Consider the following 15,239-nt stretch of genomic DNA (forward strand, 5'->3'; position numbering starts at 1 on the left):
TACAAAGCTATACAGATAAAATCTCACACAGAAGCATACACATACACACTCACAAAAAGATGAAAAGTGGAAAAAATAATATATCTTGCTCCCAAAGTCCACCTCCTCAATTTGGGATGATTCATTGTCTATTCAGGTATTCAACAGATGCAGGTACATCAAGTGGTTTGTAGGGTTTTAATACGCTGCTTCTGAGACAGCTGGGAGAAATTTCCCTTTCTCTTCTTTGTTCACACAGCTCCCGGGGTTCAGCTTTGGATTTGGCCCTGCTTTGTCCTGTAGATTGCCTGAGGGCATCTGTTCTTTGCTCAGACAGGACGGGGTTAAATGAGCAGCTGCTTCGGGGACTCTGGCTCACTCAGGCCGTGGGGAGGGAGGGGTACGGATGCGGGGCGAGCCTGCGGCGGCAGAGGCCGGCGTGACGTTGCAGCAGCCTGAGGCGCACCATGTGTTCTCCTGGGGAAGTTGTCCCTGGATCACGGGACCCTGGCCGTGGCGGGCTGCACAAGCTCCCAGGAGGGGCGGTGTGGATAGTGACCTGTGCTTGCACACAGGATTCTTGGTGGCAGCAGCAGCAGCCTTAGCGTCTCATGCCCGTCTCTGTGGTCCGCTCTGATAACCACGGCTCGCGCACGTCTCTGGAGCTCGTTTAGGCGGCGCTCTGAATCCCCTCTCCTCGCGCACCAGGAAACAAAGAGGTAAGAAAAATTCTCTTGCCTCTTCGGCAGGTCAAGAGTCTTTCCCGGACTCCATCCTGTCTAGCCGTGGTGCACTAACCCCTTCAGGCTGTGTTCATGCCGCCAACCCCAGTCCTTTCCCTGCAATCAGACTGAAGCCCGTGCCTCAGCTCCCAGCCGCCCCCGCCCCAGCGGGTGACCAGACAAGCCTCTCACGCTGGTGAGTGCTGGTCGGCACCAATCATCTGTGTAGGAATCTCTCTGCTTTGCCCTCCGCACCCCTGTTGCTGCACTCTCCTCCGTGGCTCTGAAGTTCCCCCCCTCTGCCACCCACAGTCTCTGCCCGTGAAGGGGCTTCCTAGTGTGTGGAAATCTTTCCTCCTTCACAGCTCCCTCCCACTGGTGCAGATCCCTTCCCTATTCTTTTGTCTCTGTTATTTCTTTTTTCTTTTGTCCTAACCAGGTACGTGGGGAGTTTCTTACCTTTTGGGAGGTCTGACGTCTTCTTCCAGTGTTCAGTGGGTGTTCTATAGGAGCAGTTCCACGTGTAGATGTATTTCTGATGTATCTGTGTGGAGGAAGGTGATCTCCGCGTCTTACTCTTCTGCCATCTTTTCCTCTCCGATCCATGCTCTTAAAATCAGTGCTGTTTATCTTGACCCATCTGCAACTCCCAGGAGTCCCTTCTCCCATGTGACTATACCCTTAAGTGTAATGTGTCCAGGTTTTCCACCTGGAAGAGCATGGTTCTTTATCAGGAACAGATGATTCTTATGATGTTATAAGTATTCCTTTCCTATGTGCTGCATTGACACTTAATTTTAAGAAGTTCTTTATTAAGGATTAAACTGTACTTTAAAAACTTTTTGTGCTGAAATCACACTATCATGGCACTTTAATAAATACATTAAATTACCAAGGATACACCCCTAATACTTTATTTTAATCTATATTTCTAATGTTATTCAAAACCCAGATTTAGAAGAAAGTTTAAAGTCAGAAACCTTGGAATTAAGTGATTATTATGTGATATATTTGTTGTAACCTTCATCATCTTCATCTTGAATTATCTCTTAAAATTATTGTAAAATAAAAAATGAAATTATAGATATAGACATTTCCAAACATAGTCTATTCACCTATCATTAAGTTGTTAGTTAAAAGTTATCAACTCATTTCTCAGAACATCAACAAACAATGAAATCAGGGTAATAGTCATGAATTCAAGTTCACAAAGTAATTCTGACATTTATAAGAGGAATTATTAAACACATGTTGTAAATTTGTACCAAGGACCCAGGTTGGGCCTGATTTGCAAGTTACAAGAGTTTAAAATTTGTCAGTCCAGTCTGATAAGCAAATGAGAGGATTCAGGTACTTCCTAAGAATAAAATCTAAGGGAAGAATGCCAATTCTAAGAATAAATTCTACTTGACAGAACAAATCTGTTCACACACACTTTCCAATTCGAACAGGGGGTTTCTGGTTTTGATAGCAGTAGATTTCCTTCATTTTCACCTACTACCCAGCCTCAGGTCCTTGTTGGGTAGATCATGGATGTGAAGTATCTACATAAGCATGTTAAAATCTGCTACACTAAATCTATGAGGTACCTGAGTGTAACCAAGCATACCAAAAAGAGAAAAGAGACATTCTTCCTCAAATCATCAATTAATATTCCATAGTTGTGATACCTCCTAAGCTGCAAGGTCAAAAAACACAAGTAGAACTAGCAAACATAGTAATATTGACTACCAACGAAATACATAATTATACCCAGAGGAAGAGACAGTAGTGTCAACCAGTGATGGTACTATCTGGTAGAAGCAGAAATAGCAATAGTTTTCAGCAAAGTTTGTAGTATATGGTGGTATTAATGACACCCAACAGTTTGGGCTGAGGTCCCCTTTGGAAGTAGAAATGTGGGTCTATGATATATATCACTTTCCTCTAGACCTGTTGCTGAAGAATAGAAAGGAAAGATACGTATCATTGATAGGCATGGAACAAGACATATTTATGAATGTATGTGACATTCTACATCTGGTTACTTATTTAATTGGCATAGCAATCCCTACATCAGTAGGTGAGGGTAAATATCAGGGTGATGCATTCATCTTCTCTCAAAGTGACTTTGTGGGCTGATAAGAAGTAGAATTGTGCATTATTGTTATATATTTCTTTAAAAAGTTGAATATTGGTATCATCTAAATTGAATTAATTTTTACCCTGTACTCAGTAGCATTTATGTATCTAGTCAGCACTCTGTTTGTTTACCTCTGCTAACATGTTCTTTGAAATTGGTTCCACTAGTTCACTTTATGAATTTCTGTTAAATTCCAGTATTGCTGACCAGAGTGAACACATAAAAATGTACAAGACAGTTCTTTCTCTCAGAGACTTTTCAATTAGCCAAAAAAAAAAAAAAAGTATATATAGTTGGTAATTAATATCCTCTGATAGGATGCAGTGGAAATTTATTTTACTTCTATAATTAGAATATTATGCATAATGAGAACCAATAATTAATTTACTAATTCAATAAATATTAAATAATTCTCTATTATGTACTGAACACTATTCTAGGTACTTAGGATACAGAAGTGAAGGAAATAGACAAATAATCCCTGCTGTTATGGAGCTTACAGTCTAGTGGGGAGACATAGATAGCAAATGAATGAACTAATGAATAAAATAATAAATGAATGAAGAAATGAAATTCTCTGCTATGTCAAAGAGTAACAGTGCTTTGAAGTAAACTTAAGCTATAATTGCACAGAGGGATATATGGGCTTGGATTTGTTTCATTTTCAATAGGATGATTAGTAAAGTCATCTCTGAGAAGCTAAAACTTAAGTAAAACCCTGAAAGAGGTGAGCTATACTTATATTTGGGGAAGATGTTTTCAGGTAGCATAATGTTTAAGTGAAAGGCCTTGAGGCAAAAACGTACATTTCCAATCTGAGGAATAGCAAAGTGTCCAGTTTAGCTCCAACAGAATAATGTAAGTGGAGACTAGCAGGGGATGACTCAAGAAAGGTAATGGGGACCAGATATATGGGAATTTGCAAGCCCTTGGGAAAGCTTTGGCTTTTACTCTGAGAGACTTGAGAAGCCATTAGAGGGTTTGAACAAATGAATGTTTTGAATTGACTTACAGCTTAATAGGATTACACTTACTACTGTGTACCAAGTGGACAACAGAGAAGGAAATGCAGAAACAAGGACACAAGATAGAGGGCTACTGCAACAATCCAGATAAGAGATGATCATGGCCTGAAACATGGTCAGATAAAGACATGTACTCAGACACTTGAAATGTTTTGAAGATATAGCTGACAGTACTTACAGATATATTGGTTATGGGATGTGAGACAAAGAGAGAAGTCAAGATAATATCTCAGATATCTGTATTTAGCTGAGAGAAGGATGGTGTATCCACTTATATATTTTTGACAAGATTGTGAAAGGACTAAAGTTGGAGATAAGATCAGTAGATCTGTGTATACATCAAGTTACATACTTCAGTAGAATTGAATATAAAAATGTGGAATTAGTTGTGATGTCTGCAATGGAAATGTAAGAGGTATTGGGAACTCTAATACTACATGATGATATTGAGAGAAAAAGAGAGAGAAACAGTAAGGGAAAGAGGAGAAAGAGGAAAATAAAGTACTACAGCATTGAGAGATCAGGGAAAAAAGCTGAAATAGTGAAGGAATAATAATTGAGGTAGGAAACAGGAATTTTTTTTTTTTACTGGAGCCAAGTGAAGAAAGTGTTTCCATGAGAAGACAGGGCATCAATATATTCTCATTGGTAGATTAATTTACTAAAACAAAATTCATAGATTATAGGTATGCAGTTATATATGATTAAATATTTATAAATAATATGTGCTATGCTCAAGATTGGGTATGCAAGGGGGTATGAATTGAAATTTTGCACAACATAGCTAAAAAAATGCCCTATTTAATTTTCCATTATTCATAAATTACCAACAGGGATGAATTTAATCCAGCAGTCCCCAACCTTTTTGGCACCAGGGACCGATTCCGTGGAAGACAATTTTTCCATGGACCTGGGCGGGGGATGGTTTCAGGATGATTCAAGCACATTACATTTATTGTGCACTTTATTTCTATTATTATTACATTGTAATATATAATGAAGTAATTATACAACTCACCATAATGCTGACAGGAGGCAGAAATCAGATAGTAATGCGAGTGACGGGTAGCGGCTGTAAATACAGATGAAGTTTCGCTTGGTCACCCACCACTCACCTCCTGCTGTGTGACCCGGTTCCTAACTGGTACCAGTCCATGGTCTGGGGGTTGGGAACCCCTGATTTAATCTATCTCTTTTTTCAATGAAAAAGTAATATCTGTTAGCATTTTTATAGATTATAGTACATTCACTGAAATATATTTGAATTGCAATTTTTAATGAAGTAAAATACATAATAAAACCTTTTTAATTAATATATTAATTACCCAATTTTTCTTTTTTTCTGCAGTGTACTACACACTAATATGTCATGATGAGATTTATTTCCTATGGAGAGATATGCATGAAATTATTTTTTAGTCTTAAATTATTGTGCACATATTTATAAGTAAATGAAAAAATCTATATTTTCTGTATTATTAATCCAGTTTTGCTATACAAATTGAAACTTGCAAGGAAAAAACAATAGCATTTTCTTTTCTTTAAGGTTACAGTGAAAGTCTACATATGCTAGACAATACAACCTAGAGAAGTTTCATAAATATATTTATGCAAAATACAATATTGCATAATGCAATATCATATAAAAAGATAAAAACTTGAATATAAAGATATTTTATGTATTAAAAAGAAGCCATATGTTTTGCTGAAAGCCTGCTTTCGGTTTTAAGTTTCCTCAGATTCACTGGCAAAAAACCACTCATTTCACACAAATAAAACAGCTTCAATCAATTTTTTGTTGAAAGGTGATTTAACTTAATTTTAATATACAATCATTAGAAGGAAAGAAATAAGAATATGAGGGAAACATAATGGTATACATCACCGAATTGGGCTCCCACTTACTTCCAGATCCAAACAGCAGCTGGGAAGTCCCGAGTGACAGCAATCTGGAGCTCCAATTGGGAAGGGTCCCAGGCGGTGCATCCACCCACAGGTGAGACTTCAGATTGGAGTTCTGGGGGCTTCCGTTTATAATTCCAGGCAGCAAACTGATATTATCAGTTTGCGCTCAAAAATGCAGCTCTGGTTCAATTGTAACAATGCTGTTAATTTCACCATGTGAGTCACAAGATTTTCCATACCCTGGGAGACTGGCCAGGTCCTCAGGGCTCAAGAAATTCCAAGACCCACTCCCTTTTTTATTGTACGTGCTGCTTGAACTGGTAGTAGCAGTTCTTAGGTGTGTAAGCAGGCGTGCAGTCCAGGCAGGGTCACAAGTCGGTCAGAGGCCTGCTTCTGCCTCTGAAGCCTGAACAAGACTACTTTACTAGTTTTACCAACACCATATAAGATTTCTAAATATTTTTGTCTAAAGTTATACACGTATTTTTCTCTTAAATTGTGCAAATTATCTCCATAGAATTCCTTGGAACTGTTGAAATATGTATGTAATCTACAAGTCACAAGACCATAGTCTAATAAACTACCATTACAAAACAGTACTCTAATATAGTCCTAAGAGGTGAAAATGTCTATATTTCTTAAGTTCATTAAATTACCCTGAGAATGAATTTTATAAATATAAAAATATTAAAAAAACCCATATTATGAAATAAATAAATTTTCATGATTCCAATTAAATAAAAAGATTGAAAAAATACTCTTGTAGATAATTTTCTGCATCATGCTCTTGTTGACTGGTGGATTTTAGGTAGGTAAATATAGGATTATATTCTCTATGTAATTCACAAGTAGAATAAATCATCTTAGAAAATTGTATATATAATTTTTGTGTCATCTAGAAGCCAATTCGTTCTACATTTACATTTTAAACTGATGGTAGATTATTTTACAAAGGTTTATGTAGAAAGCTGGCAGGAAAATTGATTCCTCCTTAATCATACCAACTGTTGCCAATCTTAAGTAATTCCAGGAGGGATTTTTCTCTCACATAGGCACAGCTGCATGACGACTCTGATGAGCCCCCAGAGTGGGAAATGTGTGCCCTAGATTTCTGTTTCCGGCTTAAAAATAAACTGACCAGGATCTGAGTGAGCACATGCTGTTGTAACCAAATGCCCAATGCCATTTGCCTTTGGATGCTTTAAATTTCATTATACAGTATCCTTTGAAACATGTTTTACAAGACTATCCTTTATTCTTTTTTTACTATTACTTTTTATTGGAGTATGGTTGCTTTACAATGTTGTGTTAACCTCCACTGCACCACAAAATCAGTCAGCCATACACATACAGATATCCCCTCCCTTTTGGACTTCCCTCCCATTTAGGTTACCACAGTGCATTAGGTAGAGTTCCCTATGCTATACAGTATGTTCCCATCAGTTATCTATTTTATACATAGTATCAATAATGTATATGTGTCAATCCCAGTATCCCAGTTCCTCCCACCCCATCCCTATCCCCCTTGATATCCATACATCTGTTGTCTATGTCTGTGTCTCTATTTCTGCCTTCCAAATAATGTCATCTATACCATTTTTCTAGTTTCCACATATATGCGTTATTACATGATATTTGCTTTTTGTTTTTTGACTTACTTCACTCTGTATGACACTCTTTAGGTCCAACCACTTCTCCGCAAATGACCAATTTCATTCCTTTTTATGGCTGAGTAATATTCCATTGTATATATGTACCACAAATTCTTTATCCATTCTTCTGTTGATGGACATTTAAGTTGCTTCCATGTTGTTTCTATTGTAAATAATGCTGCTATGAACATTGTGGTGAAAGTGTTTTTTTTGAATTATGGTTTTCTCTGGGTATATACTTAGTAGTGGGATTGCTGGGTCATATGGTAGTTCAATTTTAGTTTTTTAAGGAAACTCCATATTGTTTTCCATAGTGGCTGTATCAATTTACATTCCCACCAACAGTGCAAGAGGGTTCCCTTTTCTCCGCACCCTCTAGAACATTTATTGCTTGTAGATTTTTTGATGATGGCCATTCTGACCAGTGTGAGGTGATACCTCATTGTAGTTTTGATTTGCATTTCTCTAATAATTAGTGATGCTGAGCATCTTTTCATGTGTCTGTTGACCATCTGTATATCTTTGGAGAAATGTTTATTTAGGTCTTCTGCCCAATATTTGATTGGGTTGTTTGTTGGTTTTTTTTTTTTGATATTGAGCTGTATGAGCTGTTTGTATATTTTGGAGATTAATCCTATGTCAGTTGCTTCTTTTGAAAATACTTTCTCCCATTCTGAGGGTTGTCTTTTCATCTCATTTATGGTTTCCTTTGCTGTGCAAAAGCTTTTAAGTTTAGTTAAGTCCCATTTGTTTATTTATGTTTTAATTTTCATTACTCTAGAAGGTGGGTCAAAAAAGATATTGTGATTTATGTCAAAGAGTGTTCTGCCTAAGTTTTCCTCTGAGAGTTTTATATTGTCTGGTCTTACATTTAAGTCTTTAATCCATTTTGAGTTTATTCTTGTATATGGAGTTAGGGAGTGTTCTAATTTCATTCTTTCACAGGTAGCTGTACAGTTTTCCCAGTTTTACTTCTTCTTTTCCAGTATGGATTCCTTTTATTTCTTTTTCTTCTCTGATTGCCATGGCTAAGACTTCCAATACTATGTTGAATAATAGTGGTGAGAATAGACACACTTGTCATGTTCCTGATCTTAGAGAAACTACTTTCAGTTTTTCAGCATTGAGAATAATGTTTGCTGTCATATATGCCTTTATTATGTTGAGGTAGGTTCCCTCTATGCCCACTTTCTGGAGGGTTTTTATCATAAATTGGTGTTGAATTTTGTCGAAAGCTTTTCCTGCATCTATTGAGGTGATCATATGGTTTTAATTTTTAATTTATTAATATGGTGTATCACATTGATTGATTTGCATATATTGAAGAATCCTTGCATCCCTGGAATAAATCCCACTTGATCATGGTGTATGATCCTTTTAATGTGTTTTTGGATTCTGCTTGCTAGTATTATGCTGACGATTTTTGAGACTATGTTCATCAGTGATATTAGCCTGTAAGTTTCTTTTTTTGTGACATCTTTGTCTGGTTTTAGTATCAGGGTGATGATAACCTTGTAGAATGTGTTTGGGAGTGTTCCGCCCTCTGCAATTTTTTGGAAGAGTTTGAGAAGGATAGGTGTTAGCTCTTCTCTAAGTGTTTAATAGAATTCACCTGTGAAGCCATCTGGTCCTGGACTTTTGTTTGTTGGAAGATTTTTAATCCCAGTTTCAATTTCACTACTTGTGATTGGTCTGTTCATATTTTCTATTGCTTCTTGGTTCAGTTTTGGAAGGTTTTGCTTTTCTAAGAATTTGTCCATTTCATCCAGGTTGTCCATTTTATTGGCATAGAGTTTCTTGTAGTAATATTACATGATCCTTTTTATTTCTATGGTGTCAGTTGTAACTTCTCCTTTTTCATTTCTAATTTTATTGATTTGAGTCCTCTCCCTTTTTTTCTTGATGAGTCTGGCTAAATGTTTATCGATTTTGTTTAGCTTCTCAAAGAACCAGCTTTTTGTTTTATTGATCTTTGCTATTGTTTTCTTCATTTCTATTTCATTTATTTCTGCTCTGATCTTTATGATTTTTTTCCTTCTACTAATTTTGGGTTTTGTTTGTTCTTCTTTCTCTAGTTGCTTTAGGTGTAAGGTTTGGTTGTTTATTTGAGATTTTTCTTGTTTCTTGAGGTAGGATTGTATTGCTCTAAACTTCCCTCTTAGAACTGCTTTTCCTGCATCCCATAGGTTCTGGGTCATTGTGTTTTCATTGTCATTTGTTTTTAGGTATTTTTTGATTTCCCCTTTGATTTCTTCAGTCATCTCTTAGTTATTTAGCAGTGTATTGTTTAACCTCCATGTGTTTGTATTTTTTACATTTTTTTCCCTGTTATTGATTTCTAGTCTCATAGCGTTGTGGTCAGAAAAGATGCTTGATACAATTTCAATTTTCTTAAATTTACCAAAGCTTGATTTGTGAACCCAAAATGTGATCTATCCTGGAGAATGTTCTGTGAGCACTTGAGAAGAATGTGGTTCTGCCACTATCGGGTGTAATGTCTTATAAATATCAATTAAGTCTATTTGGTCTATTGTGTCATTTAAAGCGTGTGTTTCCCTATTTAGTTTCTGTTTGGATGATCTGTCCTTTGGTGTAAGTGCGGTGTTAAAGTCCCCCACTATCGTGTTACTGTCGATTTCTCCTTTTATGGCTGTTAGCATTTGCCTTATATATTGAGGTCCTCCTATGTTGGGTGCATAGATATTTACAATTGTTATATCTTCTTCCTGGATTGATCCCTTGATCATTATGCAGTGTCTTTCCTTGTCTTTTGTAATAGTCTTTATTTTAAAGTCTATTTTATCTGATATGAGTATTGCAACTCCAGCTTTCTTTTGATTTCCATTTGCATGGAATATCTTTTTCTATCCCCTCACTTTCAGTCTGTATGTGTCCTTAGGTCTGAAATGGTCTCTTGTAGACAGCATATATACAGCTCTTGTTTTTGAATCCATTCAGCTAGTCTGTGTCTTTTGGTTGGAGGAATTAATCCATTTACATTTAAGGTAATTACTGATATGTACATTCCTCTTAGCATTTTATCAATTGTTTTGGGTTTGTTCTTGTAGGTCATTTTCTTTTCTTGTGTTTCTCTCCTAGAGAAGTTCCTTTAGCTTTTGTTTTAATGCTGAGTTGTTGGTGCTGAATTCTCTTAGCTTTTGGTTGTCTGTAAAGCTTTTGATTTCTCCATAGATTCTGAATGAGATCCTCACCAGGTAGAGTAATCTTGGTTGTACGTTTTTCCCTTTCATCATTTAACTATGTCTTGCCATTCCCTTCTGGCCTGCAAAGTTTCTGCTGAAAGATAAGCTGATAAACTTATGGGCATTCCCTTGTAGGTTATTTGTTGCTATTCCCTTGTTGCTTTTTAATATTTTTCTTTGTATTTAATTTTTGCTAGTTTGATTAATATGTGTCTTGGTGTGTTTCTCCTTGGGTTTATCCTTATGGAACTCTCTGTGCTTCCTGGACTTGATTGACTCTTTCTTTTCCCATGTTAGGGAATTTTTCAATTATAATCTCTTCAAATATTTTCTCAGGCCCTTTCCCTTTCTCTTTTTCTTCTGGGGCCCCTTTAATTCGAACACTGGTGCATTTGATGTGTCCCAGATGTCTCTGACACTATCCTCCATTCTTTTCATTCTTTTTTCTTTATTCTGTTTCTCGGCAGTTATTTCCACCATTCTATCTTCCAGCTCACTTATTCGTTCTTCTGACTCAGTTATTCTGTTGTTAATTCCTTCTTGTGTATTTTTCACTTCAGTTATTGTGTTGCTTATCACTGATTTTTTGTTCTTTAATTCTTCTTGGTCCTTCTTAATCATTTCTTGTATTTTCTCCATTCTATTTCCAAGATCTTGGATCCTCTTTATTATCATCACTGTGAATTCTTTTTCAGATAGCTGGCCTATTTCCTCTTCATTTATTTGGTCTTGTGGGATTTTATCTTGCACCTTTGTCTGTAGGTTATTTCTATGTCATTTCATTTTGTCTAACCTACTGTGTTTATGGTCTTCTTTCCACAGACTGCAGGGTTGTAGTTCTTTTTGTTTTTGTTGACTGTCCCCTGCTGAGTGAGGTTGGTCCAGGGGCTTGTGCAGGCTTACTGGAGGGAAGCCCTGGTGCCTGTGCTCTTTTGGGCAGAGCTGAGTCTTTTCCCTCTAATGGGCAAGGAGGCATCTGGTGGTGTGTTTTGGGGCGTCTGTAAGGTTAGTATGACTTTAGGCAGCCTGTCTACTGAAGGGTAAGGCTCTGTTTCTGTCTTGCTGGTGGTTTGGTGTGAGGTGTTTAGTACTAGGGCCATCAGGCAGTTGTGTGGGTCCAGGTCTTGGTGTTGATATGGATACCTTCAGGAACAAGCACACTGATTAATATGCCCTGAGCCCAGGAATTCTCTGTTGTTCCAGTGTCCTGGACTCTATGTTCCCACCCTGGAGTCCCCAGGCCTGACCCCGGTCAGGGAACCAAGAGCCTGCAAGCGCATAGCATGGCCTGATAAAATATTGAACAAAGAAAAGAAAAACATAAAAACAAAACAAAAAAAACAAACAAAAAACAGACAAACAAAGCTCAGGGCAAAAAACAAGAACAGGAGCAAACAAACAGAAGCAACAGCAACAAAACACCATTCACACACACACACACACACAGAGAAAATAAAATTTAAAAAAACAAACAAACAAGGGAACAAACAACCAAACAAGAGAATTCTAATAAGAGAACTGTCAATAAGGATTATACTAACGAAAACAAAGAATGAAAAATAAAACAGAAATGGGGGTAAGCAAGCAACATCAACAACAACAACAAAAGCCAATAAAACATAGAATATACACGTAAAAACAACTGAAAAAAAGAAAAAAGGGGAAAAATATATATATATATAAAATGAAAACCAAAAACAAGACAAAAGTCACAGAGCAACAAAAAAATAAAAATTACAAAAAATAAAAAGTTTATATATATTAAGAAAATAACATGAGATAAAAAATTTTTAAAATAGAAGTAGAAAATAAAAGATAAAAAAAAACAATAAAAGCGACAGTACCAACAACTTAACAAAATGAAACAAACCATCACGGAATAGTAGTGCTAAGAATATTTTCCTCGGGCCACCTCCTTAGGAGGCCTTCCAATACCTCTAGGCATGTCTCTAGACCTGCTGTGGACACTGTGGGGCCAGCTCAGACTCTGATTTTTCCTGATTCCCATGTGAATTTGCCCACAAAGTCCAGTGCTGTGAAGGCTAGACTGATCTCAAATGTTGAAACTCTCGTTTATTCAGGTATTCCACAAATGCAGGATTTCCCAGCCATTCTTAGGGATTTAATTCACAGCTTGTGCTGCTTCATAGAAAGATTTGTGTTTCTCCTCCTTAGTTGCTCTGCTCCTCAGGCTACATTTTGGTTTTAACCCTCCTGTGCGTGTGTGCTGCCCTCAGGTGTATGATCCTTGCCCAGATGAGAGGGAATGAAAGCAGCGGCTGAGTGGAGCAGAGTTGGGTACTCCTAGTACCTGCAACAGGGAGGGTTGTTGGCCCCACCCACTGCAAGCCTCTCAACAATGGTGCCTTGCTTTCCAGACAGACCCTGCTTTCTCTAGGGTCATTCCCAGCTGCACGTCCCCTCACCTCCCCCCCTCCCTTCTACTGTATCCACACAGCCAACTGCATTTCTTTCCCCAGGTCTGGTCTTCCAACCCTACGCTTTAGCCCTCTGACACTGCCACCTTCGGAGGGCTCTCAGGCAGGGGCTCCCAGGGCTGATTCCCAAGGAGGTTTTGGGGTGGGCAGTGCTCAGGCCCCTGGAGCCTACACAGCTGGAGGCAACCCTGCCCAGAGGGGTGGGTGGGCCCACTCAGGTAGCAGCCCCTCCCAATGCCCACAGAGGCCAAAGAAGCAGGAGGGTGGGGAAGGGGGTTATAATGGTGGCTCTGCCATTTCCACACCACTCAACAATGACACCTTGCTATGGTGTCTCAGACTTTCCCGGTTGTGGCTCCCCTTGCTCCTGTCCGTTCAGGCTGTCTTTTCACAGCCAAAAGCTGTCCTCTCCTGGGTCTGCACTCCAAACCCCTCTTTCTGGCGTCCAGCTCCCACTCGTAATGGGTGACACAAGATTCAGGCTGGAATGCATAAAGCTGCAGTGTAGCTCATGGGTGTAGTTTTTACTTTGTCCTGCTTCCATAGACTGTCTGCTGCATTCTTCTTTGATCCCCTGATGTTCCTTTTCTGTCCTAGCTGATTTCCCCTTCAATGAGGGAGTCTTTCTTAATGTGGAGATATCTCCTCACCTTGAGCTTCCTTCCAGGGTTGCTGGTCTCTTTTTGATTCCTCTTTTCTTTTTTAGTTTTTTCTTCTTTCTTTCATTCTTTTAGGTGTCTGAAGTCTACCACTACAGTTCAGCAGGAGCTCTGTGGAAATTTTTCCATTTGTAGATGTATTTTTTTTTAAGGATTTTTCTCTTTATTTATGCATTTCAGAAATATTTATCCAGGTGAACAAGCCCAGGGATAACTACATTTAACTCTATATTTAAATCTCTAAACAATGTATAAAACAAATATATTTCTGAAAAACATTTTTTGCTTCTTTCTCTATTTTTTTTTTACCATCTTTATTGGACTATAATTGCTTTACAATGGTGTGTTAGTTTCTGCTTTAAAACAAAGTGAATCAGTTATACATATACATATGTTCCCATATCTCTTCCCTCCTGCCTTCCCTATTCCACACCTCTAGGTGGTCACAAAGCACAAAGATAATCTCCCTGTGCTATGCGGTTGCTTCCCACTAGCTATCTATTTTACGTTCGTTAGTGTATATATGTCCATGCCACTCTCTTTCTTTGTCACATCTTACCCTTCACCCTCCCCATATCCTCAAGTCCATTCTCTAGTAGGTCTGTGTCTTTATTCTCATCTTGCCACTAGGTTCTTCATGACCTTTTTTTTTTTTTCCTTAGATTCCATATATATGTGTTAGCATACTGTATTTCTTTTTCTCTTTCTGACTTACTTCACTCTGTATGACAGATTCTAACTCCATCCACCTCATTACAAATAACTCCATTTCATTTCTTTTTATGGCTGAGTAATATTCCATTGTATATATATGCCACATCTTCTTTATCCATTCATCTGATGATGGAAACTTAGGTTGCTTCCATGTCCTGGCTATTGTAAATGGAGCTGCAAGAAACATTTTGGTACATGACTCTTTTTGAATTATGGTTTTCTCAGGGTATATGTCCAGTAGTGGGATTGCTGGGTCAAATGGTACTTCTATTTTTAGTTTTTTAAGGAACCTCCATACTGTTCTTCATAGTGGCTGTATCAATTTACATTCCCACCAAGAGAGCAAGAGGGTTCCCTTTTCTCCACACCCTCTCCAGCATTTATTGTTTCTACGTATTTTGATGATGACCATTCTGACTGGTGTGAGATGATATATCACTGTAGTTTTGATTTGCATTTCTCTAATGATTAATGATGTTGAGCATTCTTTCATGTGTTTGTTGGCAATCTGTATATCTTCTTTGGAGAAATGTCTATTTAGTTTTTCTGCCCATTTTTGGATTGGGTTGTTTGTTTTTTTGTTATTGAGCTGCATGAGCTGCTTGTAAATCTTGGAGATTAATCCTTTGTCACTTGCTTCATTTGCAAATATTTTCTCCCATTCTGAGGGTTGTCTTTTGGTCTTGTTTATGGTTTCCTTTACTGTGCAAAAGCTTTTAAGTTTCATTAGGTCCCATTTGTTTATTTTTGTTTTATTTCCATTTCTCTAGGAGCTGGGTCAAAAAGGATCTTGCTGTGGTTTATGTCATAGAATGTTCTG

At 37.8% G+C, this 15,239-nt stretch overlaps 1 long non-coding RNA gene across 1 annotated transcript; it reads right to left on the bottom strand.

The window, feature by feature from the left end:
• Positions 1-491: 491 nt before the first annotated feature.
• On the bottom strand, positions 492-4,987 carry LOC137778171 (uncharacterized). The gene is made up of 3 exons (XR_011076761.1): positions 4,867-4,987; positions 1,161-1,410; positions 492-675 (listed from the first exon to the last, which is right to left on the bottom strand). It is a non-coding gene; the product is annotated as an uncharacterized lncRNA (long non-coding RNA).
• Between the last annotated feature and the right edge of the window lie 10,252 nt (positions 4,988-15,239).

This window comes from Eschrichtius robustus, chromosome 15 (genome assembly GCF_028021215.1).
Source record: "Eschrichtius robustus isolate mEscRob2 chromosome 15, mEscRob2.pri, whole genome shotgun sequence".
In the NCBI taxonomy this organism is placed as follows: domain Eukaryota; kingdom Metazoa; phylum Chordata; class Mammalia; order Artiodactyla; family Eschrichtiidae; genus Eschrichtius; species Eschrichtius robustus.